The following is a 19,696-nucleotide window of genomic DNA, read 5'->3' as shown; positions in this document are numbered from 1 at the left end:
TGATGATAATGATGGGTCCAAAATTTGATTTTCAACTTTGTCACCTACTAGTTACTAAGTACAAAAAAATCTGATTTTTCTAGGTCTCATTTTCTGTAAATTGAAAAAATTAGACTGATAATCTAATCTAATCTTGTTGCAATCCATTAAAACAAACTCACCTGTGGCCAGACAGAATTAGAGTGATAATCTATTTTTATAACAGCTATAAAGCATGATCGCATGGACACTGTGTATCATTTTATGATAATTAACCAATTAGACCATAAAAATGAAAAACCTAAATTGACAGGGACTTGGAAAGGAATTTGAAAGATTGCTAAGAATACTCTTCCAGGATAATTTAAGTGATAACCACAAACTGAAAGATGGAGGCCACCGTGACCTGCTGAGACAGCTTGTGACTGAAAACTGTTGTTTGAGCTTGACTCATGTGCTCAAAGTTCAAAGCCTTAAAGGGACACTTCCCCTAAAGAAACAGACAACAACATAACATTTAATTCCACTTCTGGAGGAGGCCAGGGCCTACCTAAACAAAACTGAGCTTTGCTAGTTCAGCTTCTTTATTTAATGAAGGGTCAGCGATTATGGCATGTATTAGCAAGCAAAATCTTTCTATTGAAAGCACCAGGAACTTATTCTTTCAAAACAATATTTAATTGTAGAATATATAAAAAATACGGAAAATAATAACTAGATACCCATATCTATTGAATTAATAAATATTAACATTTTGTGATGTTTCCTTTAGATTCATTTTTTCTCTATAGAAATTATATCTACAGTTGAAGTCACACTCATTCTTACATCCACCCCAAAACTATTTTGAAGTAGTTTATATTATTCCCTTGAATATTTTTGACAGTTTTACACATACTTATGTATCTTAAATAATGCATACAATCATTTTGTTGTAATTTTTCAGGGATGCGATTTGTAGCAGTTGCTAAATTCCCTCAAGCCAATGGATTTTAAGGAACATGTAGGGGACAGTTGCATGAATGCTGCCAGGTCCCCTTCAAGCAATTTTCAGTGAAACTCTGCTCTTCTACATCAGAGTTTTCCCTGAAGACCTGGAGGTTCCTTGGCTGCACAGGCACAGACTACAACTGTGGAAGAGTAATACTTGGAGCAACCCTGAACTAATGAGCAGTAGAGTCAAGGGATAAATTTTCCAGGCTCTTGTTCTCTTCATGAAAAATTATGAGGCACAGTCCATACTATTCCTTAGAGGTCCCAAAGCAGGATCGTATCACAGTTTCTCAAAGCGATAACAAACACAATAAAACATCCTGTATTTGCCTTGCTTCCTTCCTTGCCTCACTCTGTTTGCCTCTTTGCTCTGTTTCCTGAGATCACTTCCCATATAAACCACCAAGTCCTTATCTCATTACTGAATTCTCTAATTAGTTCAAATACTTTGGTTACAAATCATTGAGTTTTACTGCAGTGTGGTCTGAAAATGTGGTATGATTGCTACTGATGCTTTCTGTTTATTGAGACTGGTTTTGTGACCTAGTACATGACTAACTTTTGCTAAATGTTTCATATTTGTTTGAGAAGAAGGAGTATTACCTAATTATTGAGTGCAGACTTCTGTATATGTCTCCAAATCAAGTTTGTTAAATTTTTTGGTTAAAATCTTCTATTAGGTTTTTGTCTTCTTGATAAATTTCTGAAAGAAATGTGTAATTGTAGATTTATCATTGTTTCCTTTTCAGGCTGTCAGTTTTGATTTTTATATTTTGAGGCTATATTGTTAAGTGCGTATAGCTTCAGGGGGCGTATATCTTTATCTCAAATAATACATTTTCCCTTAATGTCTATTTTGATTTTGTCTTCTACTAATATAATTTACTCAGTTTTTTTTTTTTTCCTGTTCTAACTTTTCTTATCCACTTTCTCTCAAACTTTTTGGTGTAGTTATGATTTAATGTGTCTCTTGTGATTGTCAATTCAGAAAAATGATGAGACAAGTCTCTATCATTTTAGCAGGTTTGTTTGCCGAAGTTAGGGATGCATGCCTCCTTGGAGACAGGTCTATGTGCCTTTCTCTGAAGAAAGGGGAAAGGCCGTGATATTGAGAAGTACACAATTTTTATGTAAGAGGAGGTAGGGAAAGATAGTTATTCATGCCTTTGGCTAATGAATCTGCATTTTTTTTGTTTTTTACATAAAATGACATGAACAAATGGGGCAGAGGAAAAATGCAGGGATAACATAGACAAAATGGGACAGGGGAACAATCAGATATGCATTTGTGACTGGTGGACTAGGAGTGACTGAACCTATAAAGATAAGCTATCAATTTACATTGCCATGGTGGAATTTTAACAGAAACACCTTAAAAGATCTTGCAAGGCCAGGCGTGGTGGCTCAAGCCTATAATCCCAGCGCTTTGGGAGGCTGAGACGGGCGGATCACAAGGTCAGGAGATCGAGACCATCCTGGCTAACCTGGTGAAACCCCGTCTCTACTAAAAAATACAAAAAACTAGCCGGGCGAGGTGGTGGGAGCCTGTAGTCCCAGCTACTCGGGAGGCTGAGGCAGGAGAATGGCGTCAACCCGGGAGGTGGAGCTTGCAGTGAGCTGAGATCCGGCCACTGCACTCCAGCCTGGGCAACACAGGGAGACTCCGTCTCAAAAAAAAAAAAAAAAAAAAAAAAAAAAAAAAAAGATCTTGCAGCTCACTAGGAATTTCCTTGTGGGCAAAATGTGGGGGAGGTGGTGTGTAGCTTTTCATCTTGTGGTCATTGTATTTAGGAACCAAAATGGTGAGGCAAGTTTTCGTGACCCAGTTCCTAGCTTGACTTTTCTGTTTGGCTAAATGAGTTTGGGGTCCCAAAATTTAATTTTCTTTCACATGATCAACACACAGTTGGACTTTTTTTTGTGTGTGTGTGTCAATTTTATGAATTACTGTATGTTTCACCAGGAATTTTGATGAATTTATATTTATTATAATTATATTTCTATTACTTACATTCTGCTGTGTTTCTATTTGGCAGGCATTTTTTCCTCTCTGTGCCTTTTTTTCTCCTTAAGATTATAGGGATCAGCAAACTATTTTATATAAATAAAGTTTTTATTTTTCTCCTTAATTTTGTAGGGGTTATTGGCAAACTATTTTATATAAATAAAGTTTTATTGGAACGTAGCCACACTCATTCAATTATATATAGCACATAGTTGCTTTCATACTACAATGGTAGAGCTGTATAGTTGCAACAGAAATTATATGGTCTGTAGAGACTAAAATATTTACCATCAGGACATTTCAGAAAAAAATTGTCAGCTCCTGTTGTACTGGATTCAAGCATTTCTTGTCTCTTCCTTTGAAATTAGAGATTGTAATTTTATTCCTATAATAGTTACCTTTACATTAAAGAAAGAAATCAGGATCTTTTTATCCAAAAACAGTTTGTCTTGATGGAGGGCATCTGGTTGTTTTGGGGGAACTATTCTTGATCTTCTTGAAAAGCTACCTGCCTGCTGTGCCAGCGAAAAATCACCATGTATCCCCGTCTCTACTAAAAATACAAAAATTAGCCAGACGAGGTGGCATGTGCCTGTAATCCCAGCTACTCAGGAGGCTGAGGCAGGAGAATTGCTTGAATCCGGGAAGTGGACGTTGCAGTAAGCCACGATCACGCCACTGCACTCCAGTCTGGGCGACAGAGCAAGACTCTGTCTCAAAAAAAAAAAAAAAAAAAAAAAAAAAAATCACCGTGTACCAACTTGTCCAAGCTTATCCATGGATGGGACTACCGGGAAAACAGGAGTTCTGATGCTTGTCTTGCTTTGAATGTCTGCTTGTCACCTGCTTAAGGTTATCCACTGTGATTCTGGGAATCATTATTGTACATGACCCCTGTGACTGTGGTTTCCCTACTGGATTAACAAAGATAGCCAGCCGCAGGCATGTTTTCTTTTTTTTTTTTTGTCCTTACTGGAATGACAGCCCTGTGTAAAGTTACAAAGTTACGTCTAGGAGGAGAACTTGCAGAAAACCATGAGACTAAGACTAGGAGTGATATGAAGGAGCGGAAGTCCTCAAGGCACTACAGAACCTTCCATGACTCAGTTACTGATCGTGAGCACCTTGCTGTAGCTGTACATTGAACCTTGATATCTTCAGGTCTTTGGAACTTTTAAGTCTCCTGAGGATTTTTTTTTTTTTTTTTTAAATACAAATAAAATCTGGCTTAAAAAAAAAGAAAAGGAAACAGGCCAGGTGTGGTGTCTCATGCCTATATTCCCAGCACTTTTGGAGGCCAAGGTGGGAGGATCACTTGAGGCCAGGAATTTGAGACCAGCCTATGCAACATAGCAAGACTCCACCTCTACAAAAAAATAAAAAGCAAAAAGTTAAAAAACATACCCGTAAAAAGCCAAAAGTTAATATATCTACATTTTTGTGAACAAAACAATGAACTTTAGGACTCTTTAGTTCTAATCACCTTCTCCACTTTCCATTTTTGTTTAATATTTTAGTTTCATCTCATTAAAATTCCTCTTTCTAGTAGTCATTGTTGTTTTTCAATAGCCAAGTTTTATTTACTCAAATATTTACCAAATTATTTGATACATACTGTTTTTTTCATACCCAACTCTTTTCTTTTCAGTTGAATTTCTTCTTTCTAAAGTACTTACTTTATATAATAGTTCTTTCAAGAACCATTTGAGAATCCTTACTGCTCATTGCATACGGCATACACATTCAGATTTATTTTATTTTATTTTATTTTATCTCTCCCTTGAATGATAATTTAGCTGATATTTTTCCTTAGTACTCTGGAGATATTATTATATTATTTTCATATTTTTATTTTTTTTCTATTGAGAAGTCAACTTTAACGGTCACTTTGTAGGTAATCTATATTTTCATTCTAGCTACTGTCAAGTTTTTTTCATTATTTACGGTGTTTTACAGTTTTATTCTGATGTGTCTAGGTGTGAATTAATTTTTATTTGTTTAGCTTAGTGGTCAATGAATTTCTTATACTTGAGAATTAAATTCTTCCACTGCTTCTGAAAAATTCTCATCAAATATTACCTCTTCCCCAATTAATCTATTTCTTCCTTTGTAACTTTTCTAGATATATAGTCTGATATCCTCCATCTCAATAGTTAATTTCATAGGATTCATGAACATTAATTCTATCCAACACAAACTCTCACAAATTTCTTCCTCAATATCCTGCAAATGTTTCAATATATGCACCTCTACTTATTTATTTTCTTTTTTAAATTAAAATAAAAAATTGTAGAGACAGAGTCTCACTATGTTGCCTCAGCTGGACTGAAATTTCTAGAATGAAGGGATTCTCCTGCCTCAGCCTCCTGAGTAGTCTGGGACTACAGGCACATACCACCTCTTTTCTTATTTCTTTACTTCGGTTTCACATAGGCATTAAGACACAGGTTTTGGTATGAAACTTATGTTTACATTTGTGTTCCATTCATATTATATATTCCCAACCTCAGTTTTAGATTCGAACAGATGCTAAATGGAGGAAAAAAAAGAATATATACCACTTAAAGTTGTTGTGAGGACAAAATAAGATAACATACATAACACTTAGTTGGGTAAGTGGTATAGTAAGCACTCAATATAATGGAATAATGAAAACAGTTATTATCATCTACTCAAGATACATTTTCACACCAATGTACACTGTCCATCTCCTCTGTAATTTTCAATATTTACTTTTTCCTCTAGTACTTTCAGCTTCTTTCCCTCTACTGGATCCTACCTCACAGGCTATAAAAATATTCTCTTTGTCCAAAATAAAAATTTTTGTCTCTACCTTGAGGTTTCCATTCAGTTACAACACTTTAAGAAAATTTCTTAATCTTCCACGGTGACTCACACCTGTAATCCCAGAACTTTGGGAGGCCAAGGGTGGTGGATCATGAGGTCAAGAGATTGAGACCATCCTGGCCAACATGGTGAAACCCCATCTCTACTAAAAATACAAAAAATTAGCTGGGCTTGGTGGCATGTGCCTGTAGTCTCAGCTACTCGGGAGGCTGACGCAGGAGAACCTCTTGAATCCGGGAGGCGGAGGCTGCAGTGCAGTGGCGCACTGCAACCTGGAGATAAAGTGAGACTCTGTCTCAAAAAACAAAACAAAACAAAACAAAACTTCCTTTCTCAGCCATATTCTTTTATTGTAGTAAAATAAACAAAATAAAATTTACCACGTAACCAATTTTAAGTGTACAGTTCAGTAGTATTAAACAAATTCATAATGCTGTTCAGCCATCATCATCATCCATCTCCATAACTTTTTTCATCTTGGAAAACAGAAACTCTACACCTATTAAACAGTTCATTCCCCTTTCCACTAGCTCATAGTAACCACTATGCTACTTCCTGTCCCCGTGAATTTGACTACTCTAAGTACCTCAGGTAAGTGGAATCATACAGTATTTGTTTTTATATGACTGACTTATTTCATTTAGCATAATATTCTTAAGATTCATTCATGTTGTAGCGTGTGTCAGAATTCCCTTCGTTTTAAGCCTAATGATATTCCACGGTATGTATATACCACACTTTGCTTATCCATCTACCCACCGATGAACATTTGGGTTGAATCCATGTTTTAGCTATTGTGAATAATCCTGCTATGAACATGAGTGTACCAATATCTCACTGAGACTTTGCTTTCAATTATTTTGGGCATATACATGGAAGTGAAATTGCAAGATCATATGGTAATTCTATTTTTAATTTTTCGAGCACCCACCATACTGTTTTCTACAGGCAGCTGCAACATCTTACATTACATTTCACAGTGCACTGGGGTTCTAACTTCTCCACATCCTTGCCAACATTTGTTATTTTCTGTTTTGTTTTGTTTATTATGGCCATCTTAGAGGATGTGAGGTAGTCCAACATAAGTTTTTATTTCACTTGGGTAAATACCTAGGAGTGGGATTGCTGGATTATATGGTACGTCTATATTTAAATTTATATTAAATTGTTGAGCCATTTTTCAAAGTGAATGTACCATTTTACATTCTGTCCAGCAATATTGAGAGTTTTAGTTGCTCTGTAGCTTTGTTAGCACTAGATATCCTTCTACAAAATTTTAGCCATTCTAGTAAGAAAATTATAATATCTTATTGTGGTTTTACTTTTTATTTTCCTAATAACTAATGATTTTGAACTTCTTTTCATGTGCTTATATGCCTTTTGTATTTGTATCTCTTCTCCAGTCACATGTTCAAATCTTTTACCCATTTAAAATTGGGTTGTTTTTACTATTATTTGATTTCTTAATATTTAGGTATAAGTTCTTTATCAGATATCCTTTTTTGCATTTTCTTTTGGTAGTTTGTTGCTTTGTCTTTTCATTGTTTTTGTAGTGATTTTTGAAGAGCAGAAATTTTTGTGCATTTTGTGTCTAAAAGACTTTGTCTAAGTCAAGGTCACAAAGATTTTCTCCTGTGTTTTCTTCCAGAAGTATAATAGTTTTAGATCCATGATCCATCTTGAGTTGATTTTTGTTTATGGTGTGAAATAAAGTTGAGGCTTTTCTTTTTTTTTTTTTTGCATATAGATGTTTAATTTTTCTAGCACATAAGGATGTGTTCAATAATATTAATACAATATTCATTATATAATAGTATGATATTCATTGTACAAATGGAAGAAATAGAAGAATCTGCTGGACCCCAAAGCTGTCTTGGTTTTCTAATATGCCTCAGGGGCAAAAATGTTCTAGTTTAACTACTTTCAAGCACAAATGCCTAGTTAGAAAATATTAATTGGACCAGCTCTATCTCTGCTGATCTCTCTCATGCATGAGTTTTTATGACATTGAAAGATTTATTATATGATCTAGTGCTTATTGTTTTAAATATTTTCCTATATATTATTAACATATTATTTCATATGTTATATTATTTCATAACATATATTATTAACATGCATTTCACTTTCTGTTTTCCTGTGCATTATTAATATATTTCTACATTTCATTAGATGCTCTGAGAGCATCTTGATTTGTGACTCTAATAATGGTTAGCTAAGTTCTTCTCTATTGATTACTGATAGATTAACTGACGCCTGACTTCTGAGTAAAGCAGTTGCTGTACAGGTAACATTTACCGTCTTTTTTTTTTTTTTTGAGACAGAGTCTCACCCTGTCTCCCAGGCTGGAGTGCAGTGGCGTGATCTCTGCTCACTGCAAGCTCCGCCCCCTGAGTTCACGCCATTCTCCTGCCTCAGCCTCTCCTCCCAAGTAGCTGGGACTACAGGGGCCTGCCACTACCCCCGGCTAAGTTTTTTTTTGTATTTTTAGTAGAGACAGGCTTTCACCATGTTAGCCAGGATGGTCTTGATCTCCTGACCTCGTGATCCACCCGCCTCGGCCTTCCAAAGTGCTGGGATTACATGCGTGAACCACCACTCCCAGCAACATTTACCTTTGAGTTGAACACTGTCATGTGATACAGTTTTAAAAATAAACAAGTGAGTGAGGGTTATGTTCTCTTTTAGGTATTAACTATGACAAACAAGACATCGTGCTGACTTGTTCTTAGACTGAAAAGTACAAATTTTGAGTACAGCTTCCTGTTCTTTAGAAACACATAGTCTTAGTCAGCAAGCACTAGCAAACTGGAGAGTTTTGAATTATTTATTTATTGCACAATCACAAATTTACAGCCTTGTGAACGTTAATATTATCTGGGAATGAGAACAGACTTATGAAAAGACAAAAGCTTTAGAGACAGTCCTTAGTTACCCAAAGTTTTGAAGCCTAAATTCAATTGCACAGGAAAAAACAAACAAATAAGATAAGGAGCTAGAGTGGTAATAAATTAGCCTGAAAGTCAGAAGATCAGAGTTCTCTAGTTCTGGCTCTGGTTTTAGTCAACTGTGAGATTTTGAGTAAGCCTAAAATCTTGCTGGGTCTCCAAATCCTCATATTTAAAGCCAAAGGCTTGATTTTTGTTTTTTTTTTGAGACCGAGTTTCACTCATAGTCCAGGCTGGAGTGCAATGGGGTGATCTGGGCTCACTGCAACCTCCATCTTCAGGACTCAAGCGATTCTCCTGCCTCAGCCTCCTGAGTAGCTTGGATTACAGGTGCCTGCCAGCACTCTTGGCTAAGTTTTGTATTTTTAGTAGAGACAGGGTTTCACCATGTTGGCCAGGTTGGTCTTGAACTCCTTACCTCAGGCCCACCTTGGCCTCCCAAAGTGCTGGGATTACAGGGGTGAGCCACCATGCCCGGCCTCAGAGGCTTAAATTTCTGATGATTGATAATGCCTTTTCCTGTTTTAAGATTCTACTATTTATTTAAATCAACAACAACTGTGGTAGAGAGAATACGTAATGATAGTGGAAAGTGTCAGCACTAGAAAAATGGGCTGTAGAATGGAGGGGAATAAAGGCATGATTTTTTTTTTTTTTTTTTTCAGGGAAGAAGAACTTCTCCCTGAACAAATGATCTTTTGATAGAGGAAGGCTTAATACTTTAACCTGAAAACTTGCATTTCATATAATCTGAACTCAATAGTTTTGTGATCATTTCACTGTTTAAAAAGATTTTGAAGTTCATAGATATGTCCATCTAAACATTGAATGAGACAAAGGTATAAATGGATGAGTTACATAGAACTAAGATTTTTTTTTTTTTAGAAACAGGGTTTCATTTTGTTGCCCTGACTGGTCTCAAACTCATGGCCCTCAAATGATCCTCCTGCCTCAGTCTTCCAAAGTGCTGGGGTTACAAATGTGAAGCACTGTGCCTGGTGTAAAACTAGACATTCTTGCACAGTTCTCAATTATTTGCCTTTTATGCTGGATCCACAGGGACTAAATCTCTATGATCTCCATGACCAAAGTTTTTCAACAATTTCTGCAAGGTTATTAATTAACCAATTCAGCTAAAAGTCTGATTAGTGTGGAAGCCAGCATGTTGCTAAAAATGATGGTTGTGGGTTTGTGAAGCCCATTCTGGGAGGCAAGCTGATACTCCTCTTTTTCTCTTCTTTGAGGATGTCAGTGGTTGCTCTGCCCAGCCTGTGTCAGGGGTGGTCCTGGCTTACTATCAGGTGATGAGTGGACATGTTAGCGCTTTCTGTTCAAAGGGTTAAAAACTCACTCTGGCTGAATAATTGAGGTTTGTACAAAGGAGAAAATTATTGAGATTTACAGAGAGGACAAAAGTGGCTCTAAGAAACGGAAAATTCATGGAGAACAAGGAATAAGTGGGGTGACAGGTTTCAGGGAATAAAGAGAAATAGTATTTGGGACACATTCTCTTAATTTTCTCTTAATTTTCACTTCTCTCCTCTGTGTCTGCTCACTTATTTCCAAATCAACTGCCTGAGGCTCTTTGTATTTTTCAAGTCAAATTCCTGAGAGAGAATTTATTAGTCTAGCTGATATTCATCATCTCTGTTTTGGGCCATGGGCAGAATGTCAACATAGCAGGTCTAAGGCTGCTATTTTTAGTAGGGCCTGCCTGCAAGGTTGGCCCTTAGCACAGTAATTTCCACCACTGATAAAGAAGTTTCACTGGGCCTAGACTGCGAAAATGTGATTTATGCTGAACACCTGCTTTCCTTCTGCAAGTCTGGAATTTTGGCATGTGTTAGGCAGAGAGTAGATGTGATCAGCCCCCAATAAAAATGTTGAACGCTGAGTCTCTAGTGGGATTTCCTGGGCAGAAACATTGTATACATGGTACAGCATTTTTAATTGCTGAAGGAAGTAGGTCACTCACATGGTGTCTCCCTTTACAGAAGGAGAGAGCATAGGAAGCCTGTGCATGGATTTCTCTAAATTCTGTGTCTTTTTCCGTTGTGATCTCACTGTGTACTCTTGTTATTTCATCCGTGTAATAAATCCTAGCTACAAGGCGATTTCCTGAGTCCCATGAGTCCTTCCAGCAAATCTCTGAATATGGGGATGATCTTGAAGATCCTGACACAGGCCATTTCAATTAATTAACAAGATTAATTGCATATAGGGGAGAGCAACTAGAGTCTTACTTAACCCAGCCACCCCAGCTTATGGAATAGTCTCGAGCGGTGGCTCTCAACTCTGGCTGCAAAACAGAATCTTCTATAATGTCTTTATAAATTGGATCCCCTCCAAGATTAATTATAATCTTGGAATTAGAATCTGCGGGTAGGTTCTGGACAGTGACAAGTCTTTTTTTTTTTTTTTTTTGAGACAGAGTCTTGCTCTGTCACCCAGGCTGGAATGCAGTGGCATGATCTCAGCTCACTGCAACCTCTGCCTCCCAGGTTCAAGCAATTCTCCTGCCTCAACCTCCAGAGTAGCTGGGACTACAGGCGTGTGCCACCACGCCCAGCTAATTTTTTTTTTTTTTTTGTATTTTTAGTAGAGATGTGGTTTCACTATGTTAGCCAGGATGACCTCGGTCTCCTGACCTTGTGATCTGCCTGTCTCGGCCTCCCAAAGTGCTGGGATTACAGGTGTGAGCCACCGTACCTGGCCTGGACAGTTACAAGTTTTAAAAATTCTCCAGTGATTCTAATGTGCAGCCAGAATTAGGACCAATGGTCTGCTGCAATTTTCCTCCATAGGGTTCTAGCTGGCAGTTTTCTTTAGAAGGAGACTATAGGCTTGGGATGCATCGTTATCTATCTGGCAGTACAATGTTCATTTTTCAGACAAAGAAATGAAGAACTCATGTTTTCAGGCATACTGACAAAAAATTAGTGAAATTGTTTAGTTGTACTTGTCAACAGGAGTCTGGGAATTGTGTTATTTTAGGGGTCCTACTGCAACCATCTTTATAGCACAAAGTTTATGCTGACAGTGTTCCATGCTTTCAAACTCTGGTACAAAAACCAGCAGAAAAGAACAATATTAAAATAAATACAATCAGCTGCAACAATATTTTGCCATTGACCCACCTTCTTGAACATATTGTTCCATGAAATTTATTTCTTATGAAATAAAGTCACATCTGATTCTTAGGGTTATTCAAAGATCCATGTTAAATTATTTATTCTCATCAGAGACACTCTAATTTTGTCTTTTTAAAGAAAGTTAGTTGGCAGGAAAGCTCTACTGGGTCAGCCTGTGATATCATGTGCTTCTTTTTCAATGTAGACATATGTGGCAATTGACCATTTGGGTATAAGATGTGAATCTCTCCTCCACTCTTCCTATCACTGGCTTCCTCATAGCCTCCCAGGCCAAACTCCTCTGATACAAAAAAGAGTTGCCAGCTTTCCAGAGCGACCTTCATTTGGCAGAGCTACCTTCATGCCAGGTCCTGCCCATACTGGACACCTGGCAAAGATAAGTTGGTTTGATTTGATGTGATAATGGACGCACTGGAAGAAAGAACTACTGTTGACAGGCAGGAGCTCACCACACTTCCTGTCTTGTGTCTTTCGGTAGGGCCCAAGGCTGCTCCATAAAGTGCCACTGGATAAAAACAGGTGTTTTTTATATGCAGACAGCGTTATCCTGCATGTACAAAGGTGGTATCTTGATGCTCTGTTAGGATGCAGTTTTTCCTCATGATAGCTACAGGGTGTTTGTAAGCGACATTGATTACCTATCACACCACCCCTTCCCCTGCACAGCTTCGACTGGCCCTTGCACAGCTGGAGGTAAACAAGACTTAACTGAGTCGGCTTAAAGCTTCAGCCTCCAGCTTTCCTTTTATTTGTTTCACCCTTTGGAGCTGGTGTCTCTCTTACCCACATGGGCTGAGTGTTCTCTCAAGGTATTTCCTTCCCCCCATGAAAACCCACTTTGAAAAAGAACTAGAAACTCATTCATCCTAAAAAATTCAGGTTGAAATTCTCTTGTGAGTTTATGCCTTTTAGGAAAGCTCAATGAGCAAAACTTCAGGTGAAGGAGGTTACTTTTTGGTGGCAGTGGTGATGTAGGGGGCATGGAAGAGGTGGCTTCCTGGTACACTTGGTACCCTGACTGCAGTCTCTTCCTATCAGTGCATTCCACCCCCTGGCAGTCTGCCACTGACTCAGACCTGTGGGCTTGGCATGTAGATGACCCTTAGAACTGTTACTAAAAGTACCAGAAGGGTAAACTTCAATTCTGCCTCCACCATTTTGTGGTCTCCAAAGCATTTCATTTCGCAATTCCATTTTGTTTCCCTTTCCACAAGTTAACCAAGGCATCTGGCAGCTGTGATGCAGAGTCAGCAGGAAGTGTTTTTTTTTTCCTTTACTGGCTGGCAACGTCTCAAATTTGAGTGAGTTCTCGACCCCAACTATGCTTTTAGAAATTTTGCTAGACAAAAGGAGATTGCTAAAAGAACAAGAGTCTTAAAACTGCATTAAATTCTACACCAAGAGTCTTGAAGAAAGGCTGTTCAAACAAAAACTCCATGAGACCAGGAAAGGACATTCTTATGTGTAGGTCACTTTTATGCCCAGAATCATAATGTAACAAATAACTAGTAATAGCTATATAGAATATGAAAAAAAGCAGATTGGAAAATAACATGCAGAATGACCATCTCTTGGTAAAATGCAGGACATGCAAATATATACAGACCATTTATTTTTTGCTTACTAGGTGCCAGGCACTTTATTAAGTGCCTTGTATATAGCACTTTACTATAAATCATTAACAAAAACCTGAAGAGTTCTTATTATCCTCATTTTACTGATGACAAAACTGAGGTGTATGGAGGTTAACCAATCTGCCCAAAGTCACATTGACAATATGTAAAAAATATCCATGATGCATTAGGATATTTTGAACCATTAGTATATGTGTTTGTAAAGAAAAACCACTGGCATAAGCTGTAATATTAACTGGTTAAGGATAATGACTCTTTAATTTTTAAATTTAAATTATGTATATTTTAAAATGCATCTCCAATGAATGTCTTTTGTTAACAGAAGTTTCTTTTTAAGTGAGAAAATTATGTGAAACTGTGTATAGATGAGTTAAATATATTTACTGTTAGATGATAACAAATTTGAGTGAATTCTTTTTTTTTCTGTTTATTCTGTTTGTGAAACTATAAAGACTGCTGAATTAGTCTGCTGGAGCTGCCATAAATTACCACAGATTGGGTAATTTAAACAACAGCAATTTATTTTCTCACAGGTCTGAAAGCTAGAAGTTCAAGATCAAGTTGTTTGTAGGGTTGGGTTCTAATGAAGATTGTTCAACTTGGTGTGTAGATGACCATCTTCTCTCTTTCTTCACATGATCCTCTGTGCGTGTTTATGTCCTAGTCTCCTTATAAGGAAACCACTTACATTGGATAAATGCCCACTCATATAACCTCATTTTACCTTAATTACTTCTTTCAAGTCCCTATTTCCAAATACCATCATGCTATGAGTATTAGGGGATAAAATATCAACATATGAATTTTAGAGGGGACACAATTCAGCCTCCATAACAATGTTAATCATTGAAATGTCTAACTTAAATAACTCAAGACATTAAAAATTGATGCCAGTGATAAAAACAACATTAACAGATGCTTGACGCTTGAGAGGATCCTATAGCTTCTCTTCAAACGCTTCACTTCTGAAATAAAGAATAGTTTCAGAGTAAAGCTTATAAGATTTTTTCCAAACACTCCAGAAAGAGCCATGGAAAGGCCTAATGCCAATAACATAGATGTGCACTTGTTGTATATCTGGAATTCAAAACTCTATGACAGTCATCATTCTGCCATCTTTTCCAATGGTGTTTTGCATTTGTGGCTTAAAAATATCTCTCTTCCTACATTTCATGACACACATACAACATTTTAGCTAAATTTCTAGAATCTAGCTGATAAGATATAAATCCTTGAGACGTTGCATCTGAAATTTTTTTGTTTGTTTGTTTTGTTTCTCCCTCATTTTTAGTGATAAACAGTTCATTCAAGCTTAGGAACAATATAGTAGTATAACAATGGTCTCATCAGAAATGGCACAATAAACCAAATGAAGAAATTATGTCCTCTGCATTCCCATCTTTGACAGAATTAACAAGTTGTATGTAGAATATTAGGGTCAGCAGAGGATGGTCTTTTTTTCCACAGAGTCCCTGATGCTGGTGATGATTGTCCAGAAAGGAAAGTTTAAATGAGCCTTGCTCTTTCTCTTCGTGTTTTTTCCCCTCATACTTTTCACTAACCTGTAGAGTCTCAGATTCTAGATCTGTTTCCTGTCTACCACCATTCTTTCACTTCTTCACTTGTTTTGTCCCCATTCTACCTGCCTGTTGAATACTATCTATCCAACAAGGTCTGGCCAAGAGCTCAGTTTACCTTCTCTGGAATGCCTTCCCTGACTGGGCCTTCAATACTTCTACCCTTTCTAGATGTTTGTGGCCTTCTATAAAATGAAACTTTTCAAAGACAGATAACTCTTTTTGTCCTTGGGATGGTTTTATCTCACCAATGCTCAAAAAATAAGTGTTAGGTGAACAAATGAATGAATTAATGGAGTTCTTACTTTTGACACAGTTTCTGTATTAATAATCTATTACTGTCTAATAAATGATCTCAGAACTTAGCCACTTAAAACAATAAACATTTATTATCTTACAGTTTCTGGATCAGGAATCTGGAAGCAGCTTAGCTGAAATATATCTCCCTCAAAGTCTCTCATAAAGCTGCAGTCAAAATGGCAGCTGGGGCTGCAATCTCATTTGAAGGTTCAATGGAGGCAGGTTCTTGTTCCAAGCTCATTCATGTAGTTGTTGACATAATTCATTTCTTTCCTGGCTATTGCATTGAAGGCTTCCTTCAGTTCTTTGTCACATGTACTTCTCCATAGGGAAGCTCACAGTCTAGCAGCTGGCTTTGCTGAGAGCCAGAGAGAAAATGGAAGAGGGAAGAAGGATGGAAATTAGAGTCTGGGAAGTGACAGCTCATTATTTTGCTATATTTTATTCCTTAGAAATGAGTCACTATGTCCCACCTACTCTCAACAAGAAGTGATTACACAAGGACATGGATATCAGGAGGAAGGAATCATTGGGGGTATTCTTAGAACCAGCCTTCCACAGTCCCACTTTCAATCTGCTTTTTTTCTTGCTGCACTTAATACTATGTTGTTTTTTTTTTTTCCAGGAAGTCAGCTATAATCCCCTGGAACATGGTTCCTAGAGCCTCAACTCTGGGCTGGATATAAACCCAAAAGTTGATTGTGTAACTATTACTTTAATTTTAAAAGGTCTCAGAAAGATTCAAACATTTGCTCCTGCTGCTCTTTTATTTTTATTTTCATTCCATTGATTGGGCTTTTTTTTTTTTTTTTTTTTTTTTTAAGAAAACTTGTATTTTAGGTTCAGGGTACACGTACAGGTTTGTTATATAGGTAAACTTGTGTCACAGAGGTTTGTTGTACAAATTATTTCATCACTCAGGTACTAAGCCTAGTACCCACTAGTTATTTTTTTCTGATCCTCCCCCTCCTCCCACCCCCGGTAGGCTCCAACGTCTGCTGTTCACCTCTATATGTTCATGTGTTCTCTTCCACTTACAAGTGACAATATACACTATTTTGTTTTCTGTTCCTGCATTAGTTTGCTAAGGATAATGGCCTCTAGCTCCATCCATGTTCCCGCAAAAGACATAATCTTGTTCTTTTTTATGGCTACATAGTATTCCATGGGGTATATGTACTACATTCTCTTTATCCAATCTGTCATTGATAGGCATTTAGGTTGATTTCATGTCTTTGCTATTGTGAATAGTGCTGCAGTGAACATTCATGTGCATGTGTCTTTATGATAGAACGATTTATATTTCTTTGAGTGTATACCTAGTAACAAAATATCTGGGTCCAATGGTAGTTCTGTATTTAGTTCTTTGAGGAATCACCACACTTCTTTCCACAATGGTTGAATTAACTTATGCTCCCACTAATAGTGTATAAGGGTTCCCTTTTCTTTGCAACCTTGCTGGCCTCTGTTATTTTTTGACATTTTAATAATACATGTTCTGACTGGTGTGAGATGGTAACTCATTGTGGTTTTGATTTGTATTTCTCTAATGGTCAATTGTAGGGAGACCCCCTGAAACTATTGCCACAGAATAAAAGATGAAATGTCCCTGATTATTGTAACTACAAAATTGCATGCAAGATTGTGTAAAGACAATGCCAGGTTGGGCTACCAGAATGAGCCAACAGCGCATGATGTGCTTCCCCCTGCAGAGAGCCTATAAACGGACGTGCAGTCAGGGAGGTTTCACGTCACCAAGATTCCTATCCCAGGAAGGCAGATGTTCATAACTTTGGGAATGGAATGTGACCCTTTTGGAGAACCAATAAATGGATGCATGAGGGGCACCTGTTCATATGGATAAGATAGGGCTATAAACGCCCTTATCTTGCCATGGCTCTTCGAGGCCTCTTTAGGGTTAAGGCATACTCCCATCTGAGAATTTCTGGTCTAACAGTTGTCTAGCTTTATGTCCTGTTTCTATTGATTGTTTGTAACCAGCCTTTGCTGCAACTGTTACTGCTGATTAACATCTTGCTAATCACAGGTTATGGAAAGACTGTGTTTCTGTTTTAAGGCTCTGTTAGAAATTGCTGATGCACACACTATATTGTAAATTCTTATCTCTGTATATACTGTACTTCTGCATACCGATGTTATGTTAAAGAATTACTTCATCCCCATGTGACCATCTCACCTCATAATCAAATGATCCTAAATCCCTCACTAACCTACCCCTGCCCTCACTAAACTTAATAATAAATGCTGGTATATCCAGTGCATTGGCAGCATCGCAGGACTAGAAGGCGGTGACTTCCCGGACCCAGCTTTCATTATCTTGTGTGTGTCTTTTATTTCTTGACCTGCCAATCCACCTGGGAACAAAGAAAGAGCCCCATTGCATTGTGGGCTGCTGGCCAGATCCCACAATAATCAATGATATTGAGCCTTTTTTGTATGCTTTTTGGTGGCATGTATGTCTTCTTTTGAAAAGTGTCTATTCGTGTCCTTTGCCCACTTTTTTTTTTCTTGTAAATTTGTTTAAGTTACTTGCAGAGGCTAGATATTCGACCCTTGTCAGACGCATAATTTGCAAATATTTTCTCCCATTCTGTAGGTTGTAAACACTTTGTTGATAGTTTCTTTTGCTGTGCAAAAGCTCTTAAGTTTAATTAGATCCCATTCGTCAATTTTTTATTTTTGTTGCAATTGCTTTTGATGCCTTTGTCATGGAATCTTTACCCGTTTCTATTTCCAGAATGATATTGCCTAGTTCTCAACCAAGGTTTTTATAGTTTTGGGTTTTACATGTAAGCATGTAATCCATCTTAAGTTGATTTTTGTATATGGTGTAAGGAAGAGGTCCAGTTTCTATCTTCTGCATATGGCCAGCCAGTTATCACAGCACATTTATTGAATAGGGAGTCCTTTCCTCATTGCTTTTGTCAGCTTTGCTGAAGATCAGATGGTTGTAGGTGTGCAGCCTTATTTCTGGGCTCTCTATTCTGTTCCATTGGTCTATGTGTCTGTTTTTGTATTAGTACCATGGTGTTTTGGTTACTGTTTGGATTCTTCCATTATTATTTTGAGTGATTGCCCTGGAATTTTAGCTTTCTTTACTCCGTAGGCCATACTATAATTCTGGGTTTCTTATTGACCCATTATCCTCAAATAAGATTTCTCCCACTATGTCACTATAAAGAACATCTGGTTTGAAACTGGCCAACTCTTATTAAAGTCTCTTCAGAAACCATAATGGGAAAACTTTGATTTTGTAGAATACTACTGCATGAACTTAATTTAGGTTGAAGTAATTTTTAGGGTTAATAAAAGAAAAGCTTATTCTTGAAACATCAAATTACTGAAATATCAATTCTAGTTGTTAATTCAAAGCTGACAAGAGTATGTCTAATTAAGCATATACTAGTCCATTAATATAGGTAGTTAGCAACTCTTACTCAAGGATCAGAAGTATTAGAACTGGATGTTGAAGATCTGCCTCTGACACTTGTTGTGGCAATAATAGATAAATGAGTGTAGGCCTTTAGGCAAAAAACAAAAAAACAAAAAAACAAAAAGAAGTAAATTTGGAGGAGTATAGTTAGGCTATCATCAGGTCTTTTTTATTTTCTCTAATATTAATAGCTAACACATACTAAACAGGTAAATCTGAAAGCTTTATAAGCATTACCTAATTCTTATGTCAACCTTCTGAGATAGTTACTACCTCCATTTTCAAGATGTAGAAATGGAGACTTAACAAGGTTAGGTCATTTTGCCAAAGATCACATAAAATGATGTGGTAGAGGTGAGATTCAAAGATTTGGCCCCAAAATATGTGGTTTTAATAAATTTGCTATATTGCCTTCTCTAACAATACAATTTAGTAACATTCATTCAAAAATATTTTTTGAATGTCTGCTATGTGCCAGGCACTTTCTTATATATGGAGAATACAGAATAAATAAGATAGCCATGATTCCTGATTTTAACTGGAAGAGACATGTGATAAACAAACACATAAATAAGAACCCAGAAAATCCAATTATGGTCTGAGCTATGCCATGGATTGAAGTAAGATGAGGTGACAGAATAACTGGATGACAAATTTATTTATTTATTTATTTATTTATTTATTTGAGATGAAGTCTCACTCTGTTGCCCAGGCTGGAGGGCAATGGCACAATCTCGGCTCACTGCAACCTCCGCCTCTTGGGTTCAAACGATTCTCCTGCCTCAGCCTCCTGAGCAGCTGGGACTA

This window comes from Macaca thibetana, chromosome 6, assembly GCF_024542745.1.
Source record: "Macaca thibetana thibetana isolate TM-01 chromosome 6, ASM2454274v1, whole genome shotgun sequence".
Lineage (NCBI taxonomy): Eukaryota > Metazoa > Chordata > Mammalia > Primates > Cercopithecidae > Macaca > Macaca thibetana.
The sequence above is the reverse complement of the archived record's forward strand: the minus strand, read 5'-3'. Positions refer to the sequence as shown.